General features: G+C 39.8%; 1 protein-coding gene across 14 annotated transcripts in view; it reads right to left on the bottom strand.

Moving 5' to 3' along the window:
* ppfibp2b (PPFIA binding protein 2b) overlaps positions 1-9,546 on the bottom strand; it is a 66,272-nt gene extending 56,726 nt beyond the window's left edge. For 11 of the 14 annotated variants that reach the window (XM_034534165.1, XM_034534178.1, XM_034534166.1 and 8 more), the window contains exon 1: positions 9,299-9,526. The gene's annotated coding sequence lies outside the window, so the exon portion shown is untranslated. Of the gene's footprint in view, positions 1-2,242; positions 2,259-9,298 lie in introns of those variants that run through there. The other 3 variants (XM_034534184.1, XM_034534169.1, XM_034534167.1) reach the window with 3 other exon arrangements.
* Between the last annotated feature and the right edge of the window lie 4,038 nt (positions 9,547-13,584).

Here is a 13,584-nt window from a genome sequence, read left to right as displayed (position 1 = left end):
GCTCTTCACTACTGCTCTACATTACTGCTCTACACTACTGCTCTACAATACTGCTCTACATTGCTGCTCTTCATTACTGCTCTACATTGCTGCTCTTCACTGACTGCTCTACAATACTGCTCTACATTGCTGCTCTTCACTACTGCTCTACAATACTGCTCTACATTACTGCTCTACAATACTGGTCTACAATACTGGTCTACATTACTGGTCTACATTACTGCTCGACACTGCAACACATTGCTCTAGATTACTCCTCGACACTACTCATTACTTCTCTTCATTACTGCTCTACACTCTTAGAAGGTGTAACTAATAATATGAATGATGTTTCATTAATGAGCATGACCAAACAACTGGCTCACCTTAATAGAGTGTTCTTAAAACACTTTTACCAAAATGATACATGTGATCTTATGAAACGTTATGAAATAAGTATGTTGTCCTGTTTATAGGGTATGTCTGTCTCCACGACAATAAATAAAGATTTGAGGAATAATTCAGTTAAACTTAAGATGGGATTAATACTCCAATTTGCATTTTATTAGATTTTTGGCCACAGGCCAAGCTGTAAACACAACACTGACACATCACCCATCTTTTTAAACTAGCCTATTCATATTCACCAATTTCAGTTGCCTATTAAGTGCAATATTGTTAACTTTGTTGATGTTTTATTGCTGGTGCTTGTTATCATATGTGTTATTATTGATTTGGTGTGATATAAGGCACCATTAAATAAAATGTATTATTATATTTTTGTTATAGCTATATCTAAGCCAGCCTAGCTGGCATGTATATGTCTGCTAAATGGTACAGCAGCATATAGTTGGTTCAGCTGTCTTATTTTTTTTCTTTTCTTTTCTTTAACTTCTATTGAGTCAGGAAGTAACACTTGAGGCGGTTCTGGCCAAGACGGCAGAATACAAGATTCACACATGAAAGCACAAATAACAAAGTTCTAAACCCCCCTTACATCAACGACTTGGAACTAGAAACAAAAAGAACAGCGGTGACAATGAGGGAAACAGTGAAACTGCGTGCCATTATATCAGAACAATGTGTGAAAAGACATTAAAAGACTATAGGGTAGAGGGGAACCAAATCTCCTCTACAAGTGACCACTTTCACATGACATGAGGTCATTTGAGTCATAAATAAAAATATGAAGTAATGCACCTTCTACATTTCAGATGTAGTCTTGATATTCTTTGTAAATGAGCTGATAAATGTGAGGTCAACAGGGCTATGCTTCAGACTAGATATTGAATTATGGACAAATACAAAAAGTATCACACCTGTCTGAAAGCTTGCTCTTGAACACCTCAGCTTATACTAGCATACTACAGTAACTGCTCTGTGAAGACAGAGAGATATTTAGTGAGAGTATTTCTCTATGAGTGGGCTCCTTCTCTCGCCAGGCACAGACAGAGCAGGGAGAGGCTATAAAAAGTCTCATCTGAGAGCGGAGTCCCTGGGCTTGAACACTGGTTACATTATCTTTTATGTGAAGCGGGCTGATACATGGCTGCTGAGGGTGCAGGAATATCACTCATCTGTACTGCTCTGTTCTTTACCGTATGATCCTGTTCCAGAGCATTTCACTCATCTCTTTGGAATATCTGATTATTTCTCCCTGACTGTGCTCTGTGCTGTACTCGAGTCAGTCCAGTTCACTTCTGCTCTCATTTCCACTGCAATCTATTTTGGCCTGAGAGTGAGGGTAATGAACCAGGATACACAATACCACATGACTTTTAGTCAGTGACCGTTGTGAGTGTAACAACCAGCAATGTGAGCAGTTTAACTTAAACTTAAAAAGACCCCACCACTATAATATGTACAATAAATTAAAGTCATAAAGAGTATGTCGGGTGGGAAAAATCTAAGGGTAGAAAGTCGGGTAGGCTGAGGTAAGGTGGACTGCTGAGGAATGCTGCACTCTGAGCACCAGGAGTTGGTCTTTCCGTGACTCAACTAGCGCCTCGCTGACAAGAGAAACAATCCATATCACAACACGGACCTGAACTCTTTACTGTGTGCTTTCAAACGGTTAGAATGCTCCCACCTTCAGACAGAAAGACACGTTTAGACCCGATCACTCCACAGTACAATGAGTCCTTGGGATTTTACTTCTCATCTAAAGACCCATTAGTCGTTTCATATGGTTATTAATTACAGATTTATGAAACACACTAGCACCGAGATGAATAAACACACATGATGACTGCACACCTTTTACCTTTAAGCAGCAGCCTGAAGGAGAGCTTGTAGGCTACTGTCGTCACAGCGTACACTAACACCTCTGATTATCCAGTATTACTACATTCCTGTAATGTCAGTGGCAGAGCAGCTCGACTATGGTAATTATCAGCGGAACGACTCGCCCAGGCGCACCAACAGCTAATATTTATAGATGAAACCTATTGGAGACCTGGAGCGCCACACATAGCAATAATGAGTCCGTATCACAGCGGCACAGGTTCTATCTGATCCATGCCCCACTTTCCCTTCTCAATTTCTCTGTCTAATGAAGAATAATCTTCGAAATGAAGCTGTAGAAGATGTATGTGTGTAATTGAATGGACAGCCATTGAATGACTTCCAAGTATTCCAAACCATCAGTTTAACAAGTGGAATTAAGCTCAGTCAGATGTAATGAGTATTAAAACATGATGCAACTAAATTTGGTGGAAGAAATAGTGGTGTAACAGACCACTGTCAATCCAATACAGATACCCCTCCCCCCCCCCCAACATGTGAACCGCAGATGACACTTTTTAACGTTATCTATCATAATGTGAAATAAAGTTTTAATGACTATCGTTATCCAACAATATTCAGTAAAATATGCAATCAGGAGATTTTACCATCCGCAACATTTTCTAGTAACAGATTACTGATAATCTTACATTTTGAACAACCAACCAGTGTTGAGACTGACAGGATGCATTGCTAACATTATGATGCGTTCAGGCACTGTTCAGTGAAAATGAGTATTGGGTGAAGGTAAATTATAACGTTCTCATGCGTTCACATGTAATCTAGTTAAATGAAGTGTTGGTGATAAACTAGAATAAATCCAAATATTTTCACATACACAACTACACAATAGATATTAGAGATGAATTATGAGCTGTTTAACTTCCTAACACACTATTCTAATTCATTAACACTGAGAATGACCATTTGTTTTGAATCCATACATATATAAACTTGTTTCCTTATTGTAATTGTGTGTCTTTATGAAGAAAAAGAAACACTATAGAATGATTTATAGACTTCAGAGTGGTTGACATTATTTTTGTCAAAAAAATAAAAAATAGTCTGGATCCTTGTAGACCAGCTGCTGTAATCCAACAACAAAAGGGACCTGTATTTGTTAATATGGACCATCAATTAGTATTGGTAATAAAAAGAAAAGAACCTGATCAGGGATCTGTAAAAGCTATATTTGCTCCCTTCTTTCTTTTGTGCTGATCTGTGATCTGATCTGAACCGTGAGTTTTATGATGTGTTCCACCACTAGTAAGAAAGAAACAGAAAGTCAACGTGAAGAAGAGGACACTATCTATTCTCATGAGATGTTGTGAGCTGACACTGAGCTGAGCGTACTACTGATCATCAGGCTGACCTGATTGAGACACACAGGCATACCCAACTGGCTTGATGTCAACAATGCTGCTACTCATTCTCCATTTATTCAGTCCGTGAAGAAGCTCCAGATAATTGATTTCCTGGTAATCAACTAATTGATTTATCCCCTTTGGTACTAACTGTCATGTCTGTTGCCTTTCTCTTCTCTACATTTACATATTGTCAATCATTTGTAAAGCACTATATAAATACAACTTGATTGATTGATGGGAAAAAGTGAAACATTCTCAGGGGTTTATTTGATATAAAATATGAATCTTGACCATGTCTTACAAAGTAAAATGAGCATGCAGCATGATATAGTAAGAGTTTGCAGTATAAATATTGATTATCAGACAATCTCAACTACCCCATGATGTCTGTTTTCCTTGACAATGCACAGTAACTGCACTAATAGTATAGCTTCCCCAAAGCACCATGGGAATCCATTCATGAGCTTTGTTGACTTACTCTGATCCTTTTCTCTTCGTGAATGAAAATCTGGTCTGAGACACTGTTAAAACTAGTAATTAAAGTAAATCAACCATTACAGTTTGATATTACTCATTCAAGATGTATGACACAAGGAATTTGCATGTTTAACTTTTTTTATTCTTGCAATATTAACGGTGGATTCACTCATCACTGCATTCTTGATTATAACACAAAAGGGAACTTTTAGGGTAGCTCACACACACACACACACACACACACACACACACACACACACACACACACACACACACACACACACACACACACACACACACACACACACACACACACACACACACACACACACACACACACACACACACACACACACACACACACACACACACACACACACACAAATTGAAATGTGTGCACAGGGACTTTATCTGTGGTTATTAAACCTATTGTTTCAGCTCTATCCTCCTCTCTGTTAGCATCATTGACATGGACTAGTGGAGCCGGGGATCGAACCGCAGATCCTTTGATTGAAGGACAACCCTGACGTCTGTATCAAAGTTAGAATTTCAGTTTATTTTTTGGGCCCCAGCATGATTTGAGGACTATAGGATGCAACATGTTTTACTCTGTATTATTTCAATTTGAAGTTGGAATTGGAATGTTGATTCTATAGTGCCCCCTAGTCTCTAGATTAATTCCCAGCACCACGCATCTAAGTGGAAAGGCACAGCCATGTCAACCGGCTGTATTAAAGTCTCATTCAACTACTAAAACTGGCATAAGAAACCATAACATATATGTAAGATACTGTAATTATTATCAACATATGTTGAAGAGTCAACATAAATTTGTCACAGAATACCAAGTCTGAGCAAAGAGTAAAGATTCAGTCATTTCTAACCTTTACTTTACTTTTGGGTCAGCTGTAACTCATGGGGGAGAGTGGTCGTCCCGTAACCACAAGGTACCCGGTTCCATCCCCGCTCTCCCCATAGTTGCATGTTGAAGTGTCCTTGAGCAAGACACAGTTGCTTCCCGGGCGCTTCACTGCAGCCCTCTGCTCCATAATAACTAAGGATGGGTAAAATGCAGAGAAGAATTCCTCCACTGCGGGATTAATAAAAGTGTACATTTTTATTATTATTATTATTATTTACAAAGCTCAAAACATAATTTGAACCTCCTCCTTAATTTTATGGAAGGGTGAGACAGTTATGCAATACTTCAGCAAAGCTTTTAACCTGCATCTTTTCAAATGTATATGTGCAATAACTTGGTTAGGTTTCCTTATAGTGTCACATAGCCAGACCTATTCTCCAAAGTGCTTCATCAGTGCAAAATAAGTCTTGCTCAACACATTATCCTTTTACTATAGGAAAAACTGGCCTGTTTGTCCTCTTCAGCGGCGTTAAGCTCAGGATGCAAAGCCCACATAGCAGAAGGGGAGGAGGATAGGCTGTGACATACGTAGTCTATGGCAGTCTGAAACCCACAGTCTTCATCCAGTGATCGGGGCCTCACAACAGACAGTGAAGCAGAAGGTTTAAAAAGGTCAAAGATCTAAGCAGAGGCCAAGAAATCCAGATGTTCCCATCCCCAGCATGGCTAAAGCTTAACAGATTCCTTGGTCATACACCTTTACCAAATGACAACCTGATGAATTCCCCTTCCCCCATTTTACACGAAGGTGCAAGATCCAAGTGAGCATCTTAAGAGCAGAAGATGTCTAGCCATGAACTGCATGCAAAAGTAACAACAATGGGAAATACCAGTGCCACCTCATGCTGGAGCCCAAGTGGAGCAAACCAACTGAGACCATGAACTGTTTGTGCTCTGCCAGCTGAGTCAGATGGAGCTCCAAGACTTTGGCCAGGAGCCTCGTCAGTGACGGCATCCTCATTAGCCTCCATCCAAATTCAGTCTTAAAAAGAAAGACTTCCAACCAGCTAAACAAATACGAAAGACAAGCTTGCAGGGTGGTAAAAACTTGTATCTCTAAAATGACCGCCAAGCATGTAGAGCAGGACAAAGAGGCCAGCACCTTGGCTACAGGAGACTCCAGTTACAGAGTCACAGTCTGCTATCAAACCAGCTAGATCACAGGCAGTTCACATTACAGGGTTATGTTACACTCACATACACATGGGCTGTGTGTTTAGTCATCTCTTTTAGACATTTGTTAGTAACCGTCTTTTATAAAAGACATGTAAAAGCTTCTAAAACCACCAGAGGAATATTTACTGACGTCTTTTATATCGTAGAACAAAAAAAGACATCTATAGCTTTTGGTACCACTGACCTTATTTCAGACATCTAATGGTAAAACAAAAATGCTGTGTGTTTACATTCTGTCACTCATTCATCAAATTAATTGATAAGTTGTTGGGTCTATAAAATGTCAATCACTTTTTAGTGAAAGTCCTGCACACACAATCAGATCTTTTTTGGTCCAGTTGATGGTGGACGGAGCTAAAGTAGAAATTAAATCTCATCAGCCAGAATACATAAACACACCTTAGTGACATAACCAAATGGCTTCAACAAGAAAGCTGCAAATCAAAGCTGGAACTAGAAACTGGTTTTCATTTTTTACTTTAACAAGTAATCAATCAAAATGTATGCATTTTGTTTTTTCTGGCAATAGACAAATTGATAAATCAGGTAATTATTTCAGATCCACCACATTTTCTGTCCTCAACCCCTCCAGCCAGACCTATCACCACACTCCATGCTGGACACACAGTGGCTCTGCAATACCGTAATTACACTGAACCAAACAATGGCGGCATAATGCTGCCCCAGTGTTATTTCAGACCACACCCATAGACAGTATAGAAGAAGTGGACGTAGTCGTCACCCATTGGACTGCCGTTAGGAAGACTCGAGTTTGGCGATTTCGCCGTCTACATTATTGTTACGGCCGTCGCCATCTTGTTTTTTTTGCAACCAATGAACAGAAGTTACCAGGAGTAACATAGAATTGTCATCCAGCACTGACCTCTTCCTCCCCGTTATAATTCCTCTTTTCTGGAACTTTCTCTCGATGCTTTTTCTCTGCCGTCCTCTCTCCCACATCACCCTAATTCTGTTTTTTTCAAGCCTCACTTCCTCTCTCCTAGGCTGATCTGTTTGATATTGTTTCTGACAAGACAAACAGGAATAGATTTGACTACAGCGATGTTCACATGCCCTACTTTTTAAAAGGAAGGGACATGTGTACGTATCCAAAGCGGAGAATATCAACTTCATGTCATGGAAAGATGTACTGTGTATGTATACTGCATCTTAAACACTAGTACAAAATCATTGGTTGTTGCCACCTTTAATGTAAAATCAAGTATGGGCTTTTAAAGGTTGGGCTGAATACTGGAATACCAATGTTCATTTAATGCAGAAAAGTGGACATTATTTACTTTATCACACTGTTTTTCCTAAGAGAGCAGAATGAGAGCAGATGGAAACAAAATCAAATCATACAAGCATTTAGCCTAATTCCCCTCCATTCCATCCTTATTTGCCATTTTATTGCTTCCCGTCCACACCCCTACTAACCCTTTTTTTTGTCACATTCAATCCTAGACTAAGATCATCATCCCTTTTGGCTTGTCTTTAACTTGGTTTTAGTTGTTGTGTCACAGATCAGTCAATCAGTGTTGATGTGTTAATGGAGGTCCTCTACAGTCCATTATAAAAATAGGTTGACGTTTATGACAAGCAGGCAAAATGAGATGCCCGAGTCAAGAATGGTGATTCCTTTTATTCACATACTGTAACTCATCCATATCTTGGGTAAGCAAAGAAATGTCTGAAAACAAAAAAGGTTTTAAAAACCTGAGCCACTGCCTTACTTTTTCTCGATTCTCAATCTCTCCCAGAAATCCAACATGCACCGTTTGATTATCTACAGTAGATGTGTGGTTAGTAGCTGTAGTTATGACAGAGCAGTGAACTACAGTAAGTGTGGTTAGTAGCTGTAGTTATGAAAGAGCAGTGAACAACATTAGAGGTGTGATTAGTAGCTGAACCTATATGGCTGCAGAGGAAAGCAGCTTTGATCCACGTATATAAAGAAATAGCTCTAAAAACCTACTCCAAGGTAAACTAATAGCATTGTTTAATAACTGCTCCAACAATATATTTGACATACATTTGGGACATGTATTCATCGCCACTTCACATCAGCTCCTGTTTTTATTCCCTCTGTTGTTTAGAAGTGCTAATGCCACAGAAGAGCCAAACAAAGCAGCTTTAATCAATTCACTGTCAGTGCAATAATGCCTTTCAACTCACTCCCTTTTAAATGAGATTTGCAATAGAAAAGAGGCACCATCGCGCTGTAATCAGAGGCAGGAGGCTCCTTCAGCTCTTTCAATTCTCCTGTCTGTGATGTCTGTGCATGTGCGCATACATGTCTCTGTGTGTTTATGAACACAATCTCCAGGATTAGATGCAGCAGATGCTTTAGCAGAGGGGAGCCACACATCAGCCTTGCAAATTGATGATCTGCAATTACACAGCATGTGTCACTGCAGCTAAACATCATTTAATAGCTCCAAGCTGACAGTACATGACTGAGCAGGCAGAGTAGAACTAGTGGCACAACAAAAGTACCATTTTCTAGCATGTCGCAAGTTGCTGTGTGGGAAAAGTCCAACCTGTGACATAAAAGTGCATATTAAATACCCCACACTTGTCCTGTATATTCTACAGTACATGCCTGTTACATTGACAACATCAGCAAGTTGAAATACTTGAGGTATGGTGACCATATAGTGATACATAGACTTCCTATGGAGGAGGCTACCGCAGTACTGCATCCCTGGAATATAGGATCATAGCATTAGTAGCCTCTGTTGAGGATCATAGCATTAGTAGCCTCTGTTGAGGATGAGAAATGTACAAATGTCACAGTCCAGATATATATATATATATATATATATATATATATATATATATATATATATATATATATATATGGTTCATGAGGCGATCATAGTTTGTTCTCAGGGAACATGAACACTGTTACTGTGTTAAAGAAGAAAGCAGAATGTGAATAGTCCCTTAAGTCATAGTCCCTTAAGTCCAGCTCCATAGACGTGTCTGATCTGTTCCAGTATCACTATGACATGCAGAAGAAGTCCCAGAGGAAGTCACGACATGACCCAGACTCGCCACCACAGGATCAGCTGCATGCACTTGTGTTACTTACGATGCGGCTCCGCTGAGGCTCTGTCCAACTAAATCCTGGATTTAGTTTGCTGGAGACATTTGGAGTTACTATGAGAGCACACACACACACACACACACACACCCAGACACACACACACACAGACACACACACAGACACACACAAACACACTCACTCACACGTGCAAGGTGCTCTGAACTGAGCTGGACCGTCCGGTCTGTAGTCCTCCCTGCGCTGTAGTGAAGCGCGAGCTTCCTCAACTATCATTTGCCATGTGACAGACACGATGCCTTCAGGAGCCCCTCGTAATATCTCACGCGCTCGAGTGCCTGACAGGATCATGACGTTTTGTTATAATAATGCATATCGTGAATGAAAACAGGTTGTTTCCGTAACTATCACCTGAATGCAAACACATATATATGTTATAGGCCTAATACATGTTACAATAAGTGTTTATCTATCGGCTCAGTAGCCCATAGATAAACAGTAACATTAATCATCTATTCGTTGGAAATTAATATGCAAATGAAACACACAACTATGAACTACATAGGCTACTATTGATATTCCAAATTATTGGTATTCTGAGTCCTAAACATTTCGTGTTGGCAACACAGACCTCAAAGACAACCCATTTCCCCCATATTTGTGTGCATTATTCTTGCAATATAGACTGTCCCAAAATATATATCAAAAATATCTCCAACGGTAGATGAAGGAAGCAAAATAGCAGTAGGAGGTAGTGATAATAATTTGCAGGATACATTTAATTTAGGGACATTAAAATTAATAAAGTTCTTCGGGTAACAACCTGCCATATTTTGAGGCAATAGAGGTGATTCTTCAAACATACCAAATATATTACACGGCCTGTAGCCCCTCAATAACGTAAATGTTTTAATTTATAGTTATTATAAATGTCAATGAATGCAACAGACACTACACTCTTTACCGAAAAATAAAATAACATAAAGTATTTTCCCCAGTAACTTCAAGAGGTTCAGACAAGGGAGGTTTTGTAAACAGGTCTTTTTGGTTGAAACTTCATAAGAGCGCAAACAAGAATACAGCAACAACACAGCCTCAAAGCCGTCATCGTTGTTACGCGCTTTGTAGTTTGTATTTGATTCAACACTGCCACGTGGTGGCACACTGTATGTTTGCAATAACTATTTCCGTCTCTTTTGAATTGTATACCGGAAGGATAAGCATTTGTTTCTGACTATATGATTGGTCTGGGTACGTATGTGAGAATAAGAATGTGGTGCTACAGTAGTCCAATAGAACGGCATGATTGATTGATCGATGATAGATAGATAGATAGATAGATAGATAGATAGATAGATAGATAGATAGATAGATAGATAGATAGATAGATAGATAGATACAATAAAATACCATTATTTTAATAAACTAGAATTCAGTACATTTACATCTACAGTATTTATTTATTTGCTACATTTTGTTTTGCAATTTTAGGGAAGCAATGTCGAGCGTTAAACACTGAAATTGGATCAGTACACGGTATCGATACCCAAAGCCCAAATATCGCTATCGGCATTGAAATAGTTAGATCGGTGCAACCCTAGTTGTAATCTATTGTATTTATACCTGTCATACAATTCAGTTTTAGTTTATTTTGTATAGCCCCAAATCACAAATTACGAATTTGCCTCAGAAGGTTTTACAATCTGTACACATACGACATCCCTGTCCCAGGTCCTCATATCGGATCACGAAAAATTCCCCAAAAAACCAGAAAAAAAACTTTCACGGGGAAAAAGGGGAAGAAACCTTCAGGAGAGCAATAGAGGAGGAGCAGTACTCTAACCTGTGCTCTCCCACCCATGCTCAGTATTCCCTTCAATGTACAATCATGCACCCCCAATTCCTTCAAATTCTACCTCATCAACTCTCTCTGAGTCTCATGCGCCCTACAATTCACCACCACATGCTCCACTGACTCCTCTTCTCCACATCCTTAACACATCCCTGGTCTGGTGTTTCCCTATCATTTTCAGTGTCTTATTGAGTGCAGTATGGCCCAACCGCAGCCTTGTCAGCACTGTTTCCTCTCTCCTTTTTTGACAAATGTTTTTTTAATGTTTTTTTCACTGTTTCCTCTCTCCTGTTCCAACTTCCTACCCTGGTTGCCTTAACGCTCCTTTGAATATCGTACAAATGTCTCCCTTTCTTCTCTCTGTCGAACCTATTTTGCCACATTTGGTTGACGTTTTCCCAGTTAATGCTCTTGACCTCCGCCTTACATAACATCTGCCTCTTGGGACTACAGATGAAAAATAGCCTCTTGGCTATCTCTGGCACATTTATACAAATGTTTATATTAATGTGCACTATCAAATAAACAAAAAATTTAAAAAACTGATGCTAATCCTCATTTCTATGTCTCCTTTCTTTAAAGCCCTCTTTGCCAACTTGTCCGCCCTCTCATTCCCACTCACTCCTAAATGTGCTGGAACCCACATGAATTTAACCTGACCTCCCTGGTTGGTTACGCGTGTGACCGACTGAAGGACCTCATAGAGTATGTCTTGACGACTGCATGAACGAAAAGGTCTTAGGCTTGCTAGGACTGAAGCTGCATCGGAGCATATTAGTACCGTTTCCTGTTTTGCCTTTTCCACCCATCATAATGCCACCAGCACTGACACCATCTCCACTGTGTAGACCCCTAGACTATCAGATGTTCTCCTGTTGATTCCTTTGTCTGGTATTGGCACCCCAAATCCTGTCACTCCTCTCAGGTTTCTTAGCACCGTCCGTATAAATCTTAGTATATTCACTGTATAGTTTCATTACTCGATATTCAAATGCACTTAACAGTTATCTTTCTGGCTCCTCCCATTCTCCCAGACCACCTGCAACACTCCTTTTGCAAGGTGAGACTCATTGTGTCCCTGCAAATTAGCCCAGTAGTTTGCCAATAGTTGTTTTCTCCTTAGATCCATAGGCATTTCTCCCATTTTGTACCTGCAGGGGAGGAATTGGCGATGTTTAGAAAGCTACACTACATACTCTGCGGCTGAACCACATCTAATTTACCAATTAGAGATTTAGCTGCAGACCCATATGCTATGCTCCCGTAATCCAACACTGATCTTATCAAGACCACATACATGGTTTTCAATGATGAACAGCTGGCTCCCCACTCCCTTTATAACTTTTTTGCATTTTTCCTCTACTCTCCTGATGTGATCTGCCCATGTTAACCGTGAATCAAAAAGAACCCCCAGAAATGTAAATGTTCCAACCCTTTCTAATTCTTTCCCATACATTGTTAGCTTCATCCCATTTTTTTATTATTTTCCTGGTGAAAAAGACTGTTTGGGTTTTTTCCACTGAGAACCTGAACCCCCAATCATATCCCCACTCCACCACCTCATTGATTGCTTCTTGTACGTTCCTGACTGCATGTTCCATGTTCCTTCCTTTCTTCCACAATGCCTCATCATCAGCAAACAGAGACCTACCTATATCTACTGGTACCTTTGTGAATATGTCATTAATCATAATGATGAAGAGTAGCGGGCTAATCACACTACCTTGAGTCGTACCATTATCGTACCCAGTTATAGACTCTCCCACCAATTCCCATTTTGTGCATCTTGCTGAGCAAACCTTCCTTCCATATCATTTCATAAGCTTTTTCAATGTCAAAAAACACTGCAATGACTGTCTCTTTATTTGCCTGAGCCTTTCTAATGTCAGTCTCTAGCCTTATCACTGGGTCCATGGTGTTTCTACCCTTCCAAAAAACCACTCTGGTTTTAGCATTCCTCTATTCTCGAGCGTACATGAGAATCTTTCCGTTATCATCCTTTCCATTATTTTACACATATTTGATGTTAGCGCTATTGGTCTGTAACTAGTTGGTTTAAATGAATCCTTGCCAGGTTTTCTAATTGGGATCACGACTGCTCGGCAACTTTCCTTCCTCCCACACTCTGTTATAAAGGCACAGCAGCTTCAAAAGAGCTCCTTCTCCCAAGTGCCTTAAAATGACATAGCATACCTGATCCATTTATTGCTCTCACCATCTCTGCCAGTGTAAAAGGTTCATCAATGTTATCATGTGTTTTCTCCCTCCTGTCTAGAACACCTGGATGCTGATTCATTCTTCTTTCCCTTCTCCTTCTTTCCTCTTCCAACAGCTTATCCGAACCATGAATCTTCACAAATGCGTTGGCCATTATCTCTGCTTTTTCCCTATTGGATACCGCCATTTCCTTGTCAGAAGTCAAAACTGGGTATTCCTGTTCCCTTCTATCTCCTCCCATCCTCTT

Source organism: Cyclopterus lumpus, chromosome 6 (assembly GCF_009769545.1).
Source record: "Cyclopterus lumpus isolate fCycLum1 chromosome 6, fCycLum1.pri, whole genome shotgun sequence".
In the NCBI taxonomy this organism is placed as follows: domain Eukaryota; kingdom Metazoa; phylum Chordata; class Actinopteri; order Perciformes; family Cyclopteridae; genus Cyclopterus; species Cyclopterus lumpus.
Note: the sequence above shows the minus strand (reverse complement) of the source record. Positions and strands in the feature narration are given on the sequence as shown.